This window comes from Sorex araneus, chromosome 2 (genome assembly GCF_027595985.1).
Source record: "Sorex araneus isolate mSorAra2 chromosome 2, mSorAra2.pri, whole genome shotgun sequence".
In the NCBI taxonomy this organism is placed as follows: domain Eukaryota; kingdom Metazoa; phylum Chordata; class Mammalia; order Eulipotyphla; family Soricidae; genus Sorex; species Sorex araneus.
This window is the reverse complement of record NC_073303.1, coordinates 318,433,695-318,446,419: the sequence shown is the minus strand read 5'-3', so window position 1 is coordinate 318,446,419 and position 12,725 is coordinate 318,433,695. Positions and strand designations below refer to the sequence as shown.

The 12,725-nt window shown below is 44.4% G+C and overlaps 1 protein-coding gene across 6 annotated transcripts in view; it reads right to left on the bottom strand.

The window, feature by feature from the left end:
- Positions 1 to 12,725, bottom strand: part of GRB10 (growth factor receptor bound protein 10) — a 207,274-nt gene that overhangs the window by 117,330 nt on the left and 77,219 nt on the right. The gene's annotated exons all lie outside the window — the stretch shown is intronic.

Sequence of the window (12,725 nt, the reverse complement as noted above, 5' to 3'; positions counted from 1 at the left end):
ACGCCACCCCACCCTCCCTCCCTGACATGGCCTTTCGGCGTGCCCCATCCCTCATCGGAGGGAACCGAAAGATCACAGTCAGTGAGCAGCATGGCGGGCACTGCCAAGGCACCCCTTCCCCCTCCAGAACAGCTCCTGCCTCCTTCTCCTCCCAACCCTGCGCACCAAGCCTCAGCCGAACCAGGACCAGGAGACTGCTGACTGACTCCCAAGGACATGAAGCTCTAATGACCAGGAAATATCACCAGGTGCACCTCCAACTGACTAAGGTTCAGAGCAAATCAGGCTGCTCCCGGGAAGAGGCATCTCAATGTAGCCTGGGTGCAAGGAAGGCAAGTGACCCCTGGCATCTGTGCAAGTAGAGCATCTAACAAATTCTGGGGAAGTTACTGACGCAGAGTCTGAAAGCCCAAAGGGCCTCAGCTCTCAAGATCAGAAAATGGTCACGGGGCAGGCTGAGCCGGCACCGTATCAACAATGAGATGGCGCCTCTGGGCAGGCGGCAGCTATCCACCAGGTCAGGAGTGGAACAGAACGCACACAGCTGCAGGGCACAAAGGAAGCACAGTCTGCAGCAAGCTGGCACCCGCCTGCCAGCTTGCCTCATATCTGTGGCTAACTTTTCGTATTCTGTGCTTCCCGGGGCAGAATGGCGGTTTCTTAGGCTGATGAGGCTCCTGAGAGAGTCACAGCCAACTTCCGTAAAGGCAACTAAGAAACTTGGCTTCACCTGTTATTCTTTACTGCTTTGTTTTGTTTTATGGCCATCACCAGCAGCAGTCAGGGCTTGCTCCTGGCTCAGTACTCAGGTATTACTCCTGGTGGGGTCCAGGGGACCATATGGGGTGCCAGAAGCTGGGGGCAAGGCAAGCATCTTACCCCTACACTCCAGCTCCAAGGTTCACCTAAATTCAAGCCTGAGAAAAGAGAAAGAAAAAACTCCTTAATCAGTCCTCACTCTCAAGGAGTAAGAGAGAACTGCTTTCTATTTATGCGATGTTAATAGATGATACCGACCAGCATCAAAGAACCTGGACTACCTCTGACCACTAGAAAATCCCTCCTCTTAACTGAAGAGACCAAGGGGCTGGAGAGATAGCACAGCAGGCAGGACAACTGCCTTGCACACAGCCAACCTGGGTTTGAGCCCCCCAAGCTCTTCCAGGAGTGATCCCTGGGCAGTGAGCCAGGAGTTGGTCCCCCCAAAAGCAAACCAAACGGAAACAAAAAGGCCAAGCTGAGGGCGGGTGCTGCTACACCAGAGTCACTAAGTCTTCCCATGGAACCCCATACTCCGACTCCTAGAACTACTTCCAAGTGCACTGATTCTTGACACTAGAAACTTAAGTAGCATGTGATTATCTCACTCGAAATTTGATTTAACTTGAATTGTGTAGCAACTGGGGCAAAGAAACGTTAATTTCCATTTTTAGCCAGGGGAAGGGGTTATCTAGACTTAAAAAAAAAAGTTTTATTAAGATAGAACTAATCTAAGTCTACAACCCAATAAATGTCAGTATAATTACAGACTTACACAGCCATCACAAATCTAATTTAAAACATTCCCACCAACCTACCTAAAAACCCTCATGTCCAGAGCCTATCAATCTTGAAGATGGGGTTCCCAAAACAAAGTAACTTTCCCAAGTCAATACTGCTCCCATCTTTTCACCTGGCACACTTCAGACTAATGGTGAAGAATACAGGCTCTAGAATTTCTACAAAACAAGTTGCTAAGACCTTGGGAACACACTTAAAAATATATGTGTGTCACCTTGTGAGACAGTTACTGTGTGACAGGCACATCAAGTGCTGGCCAGTCATTGTTGACCGCTGTTTTCAGCTTTGGGCACTTGTAGGTCTGTTAGTCTATGAACTGGCAGTTGAAAATCACTGTATCATTAGACTACTGGGAATTTTCCTTCCATGAGTGTTTGAACAGCTCTGGAGCGGTGAGCTGATGCAGGAGAAGGAGGTAGTAGGATGGAGAAGGTGATAATGAACACAAACTTTGGTGATGGAAGGAGAGATGATGGCCTGAGAGGCGGCCATAAAACAGTGGTCAACAATGACTGGCCAGCATTTGATGTGCCTGTCACACAGAAATGTCTTACAAGGTGACCCTTGACCTGAGCCACACAGCCACAGGGCAAGCATACCAGCAGGAGGAGCCATACAGAGCAGGACAGACGGCTCCTGGGCAGCATTCCCTGTGTCGCATTGACCATCAGCATGTTGCCCAGGTGCACGGGTGCACTGCCCTTGGGAAAGGGGAAACGAGCAGAGACCAAACAGACGCCATGAACAGCAGTGAACAGTAAAATGCAACACGGGCATGGGAGCAATTTTCCAAATACACTACAAACTCCCAGACGGAATAAAGTGTACTCAGATTTGGGTCCTGAAAAGTGGGGACAGTCGTGACTTCATGCACTGTAGCACTGCTGTCCCGTTGTTTATGGATTTGCTTGAGTGAGCACCAGTAATGTCTCCATTGTGAGACCTGCTACTGTTTTTGGCATATCGAATATGCCACGGGTAGCTTGCCAGAATCTTCCATGCGGCAGGATACTCTTGGTAGCTTGCCGGGCTCTCCAAGAGGGATGGAGGAATCGAACTCAGGTCGGCCACATGCAAGGCAAACACCCTACCTGCTGTGTTATCATTCCAGCCCCATGCTGAGGCAGGTGGAGAAATGGCACCGTTTCCTCCCAGGTGATTCCTTCCCCAGTACCTTGTCCACTGGCCTGTTACAGGAGGTAAATAATGAGCTCCAGGAAGCCTTAAAGGATCAGACTAAAATGCCACCAAAGGCTTGAGCTCTTAGCAAAGGTAACCAAACCAGACAGCCACATACACCTCCATAAAGCAGAGCCAGTGAGAAAGCCCTAACTGACACAGGGCAACGCAGCAAGCTGAGCACAGTCTGGAAGCCGGAGGGCAGGTCAGGCTCTGCCCCGCTTCCTGCCATGATCCCTTCATATCTCCTTCCTTCCTGTACAACAGGACCATCGCACTGACCTCCCGAGCAGACACAGGAAGTCATAGCAAGCAGCAAATCCAACCTTCCGCTCAAAGGGCCCCTCCCCCCAGTACCTGACCTTCCAAGCCCAGGCACCGACCAGAGCTGCCAGGAAGACTGGGCAGGGACAGACTCTGAGCACAGCCAGTCCCAGTTGGCAGAAGAGAACAGGCAACCCCGCACTGAACTTCCTCAACAACAATCGCAGGATTTGGAAAGGTCCCCACTGTCCTGATGACCAGGAAAAGGCCCTGGAGCTGGACATCATGGAACCCTCCATGAGGCACGTTCTCACCTACCCACCCCTTGGGCAGACAGGGGGCAGGAAGCCAAGGGACTACAAAGCTGAGAATCTGGGAGGGAACACACTTCCCACCCAGAGAAAGTGGGTGACGGACACCTGATCTGACCAGAACGCCACATCTGGGCCAGGGAGAATAGAGCTCAGGTAGGTGCAAAGGGAGCAGAGGCCCGGGAGCAGCTCCACGAGGGTGCTGAAGGGCACGGGCACAGTGTCATATGAACAAGTGTCGGGACAAACCCAATGAGCTGCACAGCACCAAAGCCTAACAACCCCCCAGTTACCCAAGGGCTACTCGTCCCGAATTGGGACCAGGGCGCCATCCAGCAGGAGGATAGCGACTACTAGATCCAATGTAGTTCACAAGAAACTGTTCCCTTCTGATCTGTGAGTCACGTGTTCACAGCTGCCAGTGTGATAATCTCTGAACGGACATCATGCTGCTTTTTCCTCATCTACGAAGACTTTTGACTGTGGGATCTCTGCATTGCTTTTGGCTCCAAAGTTGATTCCATAGGCAACCGAGAGAAAAAAGGTTATAAGGCTAATCCACTCCTAGAAAAAGCTAAAATAATATTATGTGAGACTAGGTGCTCTCTGGTCAAGAACCAAGACTATCTTGGAGTATCAAGAGCTGGCCATAACCATCTCCTTGAATGCAGATGGTTTTCCTATACTGCACAAAAAGGCATTACAGGACAGGATTCCTGTAGAGTGAAAAAGCAAGAGAAAAAAGCCCTCCACGGGTCCACGGGACTGAAGCTACAGTACAATGGTAAGATGCTTGCTCTACACACTGCTGACCAGGTTCAATCACCAGCACCCCATACAGTTCCCCAAGTCCCTGAGTATGCAGCCAGGACTAAACCCCCAACACCACCAAGTGTAGCCCAAGAAAGAAAGAAAGAGAGAAAGAAAGAAAGAAAGAAAGAAAGAAAGAAAGAAAGAAAGAAAGAAAGAAAGAAAGAAGGAAGGAAGGAAGGAAGGAAGGAAGGAAGGAAGGAAGGAAGGAAGGAAGGAAGGAAAGAAAGAAGAAAGAAAGAAAGAAAGAAAGAAAGAAAGAAGAAAGAAAGAAAGAAAGAAAGAAAGAAAGAAAGAAGGAAAGAAGGAAAGAAGGAAGGAAAGAAAGAAGAAAGAAAGAAAGAAAGAAAGAAAGAAAGAAAGAAAGAAAGAAAGAAAGAAAGAAAGAAAGAAAGAAGAAAGAGAGAAAGAAAGAGAGAAAGAAAGAGAGAAAGAAAGAGAGAAAGAAAGAGAGAAAGAGAGAGAGAGAGAGAGAGAGAAAGAGAGAAAGAAAGAAAGAGAGAAAGAAAGAGAGAAAGAAGAAAGAAAGAAAGAAAGAAAGAAAGAAGAAGAAAGAAAGAAAGAAAGAAAGAAAGAAAGAAAGAGAGGGGAGGGAGGGAGGGAGGGAGGGAGGGAGAGAGAGAGAGAAAGAAAAAGAAAGAAAGAAGAAAGAAAGAAAGAAAGAAAGAAAGAAAGAAAGAAAGAAAGAAAGAAAGAAAGAAAGAAAGAAAGAAAGAAAGAAAGAAAGAAAGAAAGAAAGAAAGAAAGAGAAAGAAGCCTCCCCAAACCCACTTGTTGCCTGTGTTCCACATCATTTACAAGGGAGAGGATTCTAGCAATCCTTGGCAGTGATTCCTCGGGGGTAAGACTCAGGGTTCAGGGCCAGTGAGCAAAGGCAGAGGGGCAGTGGTAATGGCAGAACATCTGACACACTGCCATCTGCATTTGCCCGGTCCATGCCAATAAGGAGTTGCCCAAGGCAACCACAGAAGGAAACAGTAAGAAAATCTCCATCATTCACATGGGCTAAGGCAAGATCAAGCTTCCACACCAGAACAGGCACTTCCTCAGACGTGGCATACTGACTCAGGGTCTCGGAAGGGCTATGTCTACAGAGGGAGGGTTAATTACACAGAGCCCAAAGCAATTCCATGCCGAGCTAGTAAAGCTGAAAGACAAGTTACACACCACATAATAGCTAGGATACAGAACCAACCTAGGAATTCAGTGAGATTATGAAGGCATAGTGCATATATTTATATATATGGGTATATATATATATATACACACATACAAATATATGTGTATATATATATATATATAATGAAATACTATGGAGTTGTAAGGAATGGTAAAATCATGCCATGTTGCTGCAACTCAGATGGAACTGGAGGATTTCATGAAGAAGGCAAATGCACAATGATTTTACTTATCGTGGTATACAGAATAATGTGGCAAGGGAATGCAAGGTATCAAAATGAAGGAAAATCTTGATCCTTGATTATAGTAGAGAAGACCAAGAAAGAACAGAAAAGGAGTGAGAAGTGAGAAGTGGACACCAGGTAACGAAGGCGGGGGTGAAGGTGAAGTACCTGTAGATATCTAAACCACAGAGTCGACAACACTGAAACAAAGATCCAACTCTAATCATTAATTCCAACAATGTGCCTTTTAAGGAGCCAAGCTGGGTGGCAGGAATTGGAACATTGTATGCCCTAAAATCTAGCATGGGTACAATTGTAAACCATGGCACCTAAATTTAAAAAAGGAAAGAAAGAAAGAAAGAAAGAAAGAAAGAAAGAAAGAAAGAAAGAAAGAAAGAAGGAAAGAAAGAAAGAAAGAAAGAAAGAAAGAAAGAAAGAAAGAAAGAAAGAAAGAAAGAAAGAAAGAAAGAAAGAAAGAAAGGAAGAAAGAAAGAGTAATAAAAGCAAGCTGCAAACAGGAATCCAATCATTTCAAGAGGCCAAACTATTGTCATAACAAATTTTCCAAATAAAGGAATTTAAACACCACTGCAGGAAAAAAAAAAAAAAAGGTCAGGACTCAACCATGTAAAACTCAGTGTCTGGCACGCAATCAAAAACTACCAGAAAAGAAAACAAAAGTAAGATATATAATGACAAGAAAAACTGACCAGGAGAAACTGACGAAGGAAGTGTCAAAGATGACAGAATTAGAACACAGGCACATTAACACATTTAAAATGATAAACCTAATCCAAGACTTAAAGAAGCTTGGTTCTAAGAATGCAAAAACCATCTGATGAACTGCAGCCTTCTGCAATGGCAACACTGATGATACTCGCAGTGCTCTGAACAGGAGGGGCAGCTGGGAGCAAGAACAAGGGCATGGCACAAACTTCACATAAAACTCCAAACTGCTCAAAAGGGAACCATAGAGAAAAAAAAAAATTCATCTCGCTGCTATCCTGACCTGTCCCCTGCTCTGTAGCTCCAAAGAGCTGAGTCTCTGGGGGCCCCAGGGAAGGGACGCTCCAGTGTCACCTACACAGACATCCAGGCCAGGGTCACAGAAAGGCACAGGGCTCAGTGTGCACTCATGTTCAGGACTTGGCCCGCACTAACGTTCAACCCAGGGGCTCAGCCTATACATCTCTACAGTCTCGGGGGTTGTCTGCAACATGCTCAGACCAGGGCCTTAGCTGGCATAGATCGGCAGCCTGGAGGCTTGATCTGCTTTTGTCACAGGCGAGAAATACAACCTGCATAAAGATACAGCCTGGGCTCAGCATGCACTGATATAACACCTGGGGTCTGGCTGGCAGACTGCCATCGGTTCAGGCAAGAGCAGGCACTGAATATACCAAAGGTACATCCAACAGTAAGCCAGTTACAGAAAAAAGTAAAGTATGACTGACAGAGGTAATCAGAAAACAGAGCAACCACCCAGGCTTTCCTGAAGGATGATAAGTCTGAGTGGCCAAGAGAATGGTGACCAATACAGGGGCTGTGGTAAGGGAAGGTGAGTTTAGAGAACAGGAAGATGAATTAGAAGTGAAACTTCTATATCTTACTAAGCAGTACATCAGTGAGTGCCAGCATGCAAGCTGCAAATTCAACCCAACTCAAAAGTAAGAGTCCTCTTACACACTTTCTTGTCCACACTGCTACTGACATGATCGGAATCTCCTGAGGCACTGATGGTCACAGAACATGCTGAGAACAGTTACCCTCCTGAAATCCTTACCCTGAACCCTAAAATGCCTCAATCATACCCCACACAAAGGAGTCCACAGCCATCACACGGTGATCTATGAGTCTGCATCCTAACCCTGCATGTCAGACCAAACACAGAGCAAGCATGCGGCCAGACCTGGCTCCACCTAAAGGCTGGATGTCAGCATGGCCCCCCAGAGCTGGTGGCCACAAACAGGGCCTCAGGATAATCTCCCTCCCTCCATAAAGCTCCCCCAGAAATCTCACTGGCAGCATGTATGTGTGGGGATGGCAACAGGGAATGCACTGACAGTGAAGTGTAAAAAATGCACCTGCAGACTACAAAAGGAACCACGGCCAAGTGGTATAAACTCCATGGACAGTAAGTAGGCCAAGAACATAACTCTGAGGACTCCATCAGTAATCGCCATCAAAATAATCTCTCTGGAAAGGGCTTCAGACTAGAAATGTGTGGGGTGTTTAATGAACTCAGAGAGACAATGGAACAGAAAGCCCATTCTGATATCAGAGGTCATAATTCCTGACTTGTTCATTTGGAAGCAGGTATCAAAGGTTGGAGAGAGTATGCTGCAGGCAAAACACTTGCATTGCGTGCAGCCAACCCAGGTTCCATCCCTGATACCACATATGGTCTCCTAAGCACTGCCAGGAGTAACTGCTGAGGGTCCTGAGAGGTGCTGGGTGTGGTACCTAAATGAACAAAAACTAACAAGTCGATTTCACAGACACATTCATCTCAAGTTCACAGTTATGAAATACAGTATACCTGTGTGGTCAATTTACCAGGGGATCCCTAAGAGCAGAAGGCACTCTTTCTGCCTCTCAGTAAGGGCAGCTTTATGAATTAACGGATCCTCCTGACAAGTCTGATGGACTGATGTCCACAGAGTACAAAAATCCCTATAGCAGGTGATACAACTGTGAAGTAGCCAGTAACAGCACATGAGGGATGTGGCTATTCCACCTCTGGTGACAAAAAAAAAAAAATAGAACCAGAGCTATTTTTAAAGAGTCTCCCTACCCAATCATATCTACCAAGCACCTATTCTATGGCCAGCATGTTAGTGCTTAAAGAGGTCCTCTTTAAATGTTTGGAAGAATTCGCTAGTGAATCCATCTGGACCTGGGCTTTTGTTTTTGGGAAGACTTTTGATTACTGTTTCAATTTCCTTGATATTAATAGGACTATTCAGGTACTCCAGGTCTCCTTGGTTCATCCTTGGGAGATTATAGGAATCCAGGAATTTATCCATTTCTTCTAGGTTCTCTTGTTTCATGGCATACAAACTTTCAAAGCAGTCTCTGATGCTCTTTTGAATTTCTTTGGTTTCTGTTGTGATGTCCCCCTTTTCATTTCTGATTCGATTTATTAGGGTTCTCTCTCTTTCTTTTTGAGTCTTGCTAGCGGTTTATCAATCTTATTTATTTTCTTGAAGAACAAGCTCTTTGTTTCATTGATCTTTCAGATTGTCTTTTTGGTTTCGATGTCATTAATTTCTGCTCTAATTTTTATTCTTTCTTTCCTTCATCTGGTTTGGGTTCCTTTTGTTGGTCCTTTTCTAAGGTCTTGAGCTGTGAAGTCAAGTCATTTATGAGGGCCCTTTCTTCCTTCCTGAGATATGCTTGCAGAGTTATAAATTTTCCCCTTAATATGGCTTTAGCTGCGCCCCACAGGTTCTGGTATCTCGCATCTTCATTCTCATTTGTTTCCAGGTACCTTTTTTTAAAAAATTTATTTTATTAGTTTATTTTTAATTAGAGAGTCAACGTGAGGGTACAGTTACAGATTTATACATTTTTGTGCTCATGTTTCCCCCATACAAAGTTCGAGAACCCATCCCTTCACCAGTGCCCATTCTCCACCACCAGTAAACCCAACATCCCTCCCACCCTCCCCAGTCCCGTCTCCCCCCACCCCACACTGCCACTATGGCAGGGAATTCCCTTTTGTTCTCTCTCTCTGATTAGGTGTTGTGGTTTGCAATAAAGGTGTTGAGTGGCCTTTGTGTTCAGTCTCTAGTCTATATTCGGCACGCATCACCCTTCCCCCACATGACCTCCGACCACATTTTACTTGGTGGTCCCTTCCCTGAGTTACCCAGAATGAGAGACCAGCCTCCAAGCCATGGAGACAACCTCCTGGTACTTATTTCTACTATTCTTGGGCATTAGTCTTATAGTCTATTATTCTATATTCCACAGATGAGTGCAATCTTTCTTTGTCTCTCTCTTTCTGACTCATTTCACTCAGCATGAAACTTTTCATGCCGATCCACTTAAATACAAAATTCTTGACCTCCGTTTTTCTACAGCTGCATAGTATTCCATTGTATAGATGTACCAGAGTTTCTTCAACCAGTCATCCGTTCTAGGGCATTCGGGTTTTTTCCAGTTTCTGGCTATTGTAAACAGTGCTGCGATGAACATACATGTGCAGATGTCGTTTTGATTATACTTTTTTGCCTCTCTGGGATATATTCCCAGCAGTGGTATTGCTGGGTCAAATGGGAGCTCAACCTCTAGTTTTTTGAGAATCGTCCATATTGTTTTCCAAAAGGGCTGAACTAGCCGGCATTCCCACCAGCAGTGTAGAAGGGTCCCTTTCTCCCCACATCCTCTCCAACAGCGGTTGCTTTTGTTCTTTTGGATGTGTGCTAGTCTCTGTGGTGTGAGGTGGTATCTCGTGGTTGTTTTGATCTGCATCTCTCTGACGATTAGTGATGTAGAGAACTTTTTCATGTGCCTTTTGGCCATTTGTATCTCTTCCTTGGTAAAGTTTCTGTTCATTTCTTCGCCCCATTTTTTGATGGGGTTGGATGTTTTCTTCTTGTAGAGTTCAACCAGTGCTTTATATACCATTGATATCAACCCCTTATCTGATGGGTATTGTGTAAATATCCTTTCCCATTCTGTAGATAGTCTTTGTATTCTGGTCCCTGTATCTTTTGCGGTGCAGAAGCTTTTTAGTTTAATGTAGTCCCATTTGTTGATCTCTGTTTTTACTAGATTGCTTAGTTCCGTGTCATCTTTGAAGATACCTTTATCTTCAATATCGTGGAGGGTTTTGCCGACCTTGTCTTCAATGTTCCAGGTACCTTTTGATTTCTTCCTTGATTTCCTTTCTGACCCACTCATTGTTCAACATTGAGCCATTTAATTTCCAGGTGTTTGATTTGGTTTTCTGCATCTGTCCATGATGAACTTCTATCTACAGTGCACATTGGTCTGAAAAGATAGCTGGTACAATGTTTATCATGTTGATTCTGTTGAGGTATGTTGTGTGGCCCAGCACATGGTCTATTCTCGAAAATATTCCCTGTGCACTGGAAAAGAATGTGTATTCCTTTTTTTGGGATATAAAGCCCTATATAGATCTATTAGCCCTCTCTCTTCTATTTCTTCCTTCAAAGTCAGTATTTCCTTGGTGAGTTTTAATCTTCTTGATCTGACCAGAGGTGATAGGGCACTGTTGAAGTCTCCAACTACTATTGTATTACTCACTGTCATCCTGTTGCTCATCGATTTGTTCGAGTGGGTACCAGTAACGTCTCTCATTGTGAGACTTATTGTTACTGTTTTTGGTATATCCAATATGCACGGGTAGCTTGCCAGGCTCTGCCATGCAGGCTCAATACTCTCAGTAGCTTGCCGGGCTCTCCGAGAGGGGTGGAGGAGTTGAACTCGGGTTGGCCACGTGAAAGGCGAATGCCCAACCGCTGTGCTATCGCTCTAGCCCTTGATTAATAAAAAATGGCCTTCACTATATATCCCAGAGAGGCAAAAAGGTATAGCAGAAATGACACCTGCATTTCTATGTTCATTGCAGCACTGTTTACAATAGCCACAATCTGGAAAAAACCAGAGTGCCCAAAAAGAGATGACTGGTTAAAGAAACTCTGGTACATCTACACAATGGAATACTATGTAGCTGTCAGGAAACATGAAGTCATGAAATTTGTATGTAAATGTATCAACATGGAGAGTGTCATGTTGAGTGAAATGAGTCAGAAAGAAAGAGACAGACATAGAAAGATTGCATTCATATGTGGAATATAAAGTATCTGAGAGGTACAAGCTTGCAATGATGCAATTTCTGGCAGATATTTCTCTGCCATTACTAAATACTAAAATACAGAAGTCCAAAACCGTGTGGCTGCTAGTGCGGCCGCTTGACCTCATATCTCTTCATTCTTAGCAATGGAAAACAAATTATCAAATGCTTCCTTTTCAGCAGGTCCGACTTTAGGGGGAGAAACTCCAAATAATAATAGTGAGGGTTTTTTTTGTTGAAATATTGAATGTAATCAAAGTAAAGTGAAAGAAAAGTGAAATTGATCAGTTACAGAGGCGGGGTGGGGGCTGGGGAGGTGGGGGGTGGGGGGAGGTATACTGTGATTCTTGGTGGTGGAATATGTGCACTGGTGAAGGTATGGGTGTTCAAGCATTGTATAACTGGGAGTTAAACCTGAAAGCTTTGTAACTTTCCACACAGTGATTCAATAAAAGAATAAATTTAGAAAGAAAGAAAGAAAGAAAGAAAGAAAGAAAGAAAGAAAGAAAGAAAGAAAGAAAGAAAGAAAGAAAGAAAGAAAGAAAGAAAGAAAGAAGGAAAGAAGGAAAGAAGGAAAGAAAGGAAGGAAGAAAAAAAGAAAGAAAGAAAGAAAGGAAGGAAAGAAAGAAAGAAAGAAAGAAAGAAAGAAAGAAAGAAAGAAAGAAAGAAAGAAAGAAAGAAAGAAAGAAAGAAAGAAAGAAAGAAAGAAAGGAAATCTGCCTTCATAGTTTATATTTTACCTGGAGAACACAGAAAGCTACAGGAAAGCAGTGCAATTCACTACTTTGCATTTTCTGAGTGGCACCATGTTGCTTCTGCTCCTTTCCTGCTTCTGAAATCCTACCATCATGTGATGAAAGACTGTTGGATAACATTGGGCTGTCCTTGCTCCTCCCACAGGGAGCTTAGGTTTATTGAGCCACTCACACAACAGTGCTGGTACATCAAGCACTAAGAATCCTATATTGCTTTTCTCTTTCCTTATGTCACTTGTATGGCTTAGCAATGTCCTTTGTGTATAGACACAGGAAGACAGTTCATGCTATGCTTTGTAACATGGGAGTTAATTGACTCCATAATATTTACTCCTGGACATCCATATTTTACTTGACGTAAGCCTCAGTTGCCCTTAGTTCTTAGCACTCCAAAAGCAGGGTCCTGATGAAGGAACTGGACAAACCCAGGGCAAGTTGTGAGCTACCCTGGCATCGAAAGGGGACAAGCTAAGCACCATAAATATAGCAAGTTTAGAGCATAGTCAAGGAATAAACTCTGTCATGACTCAAAAAGAATAAGGACCCTGCTGGGGTTAGGAAAGACTAATCTGGTCTGAGGACTGTGGTCTGGAATATAAAGCCAGATGTCCCCAGGAAG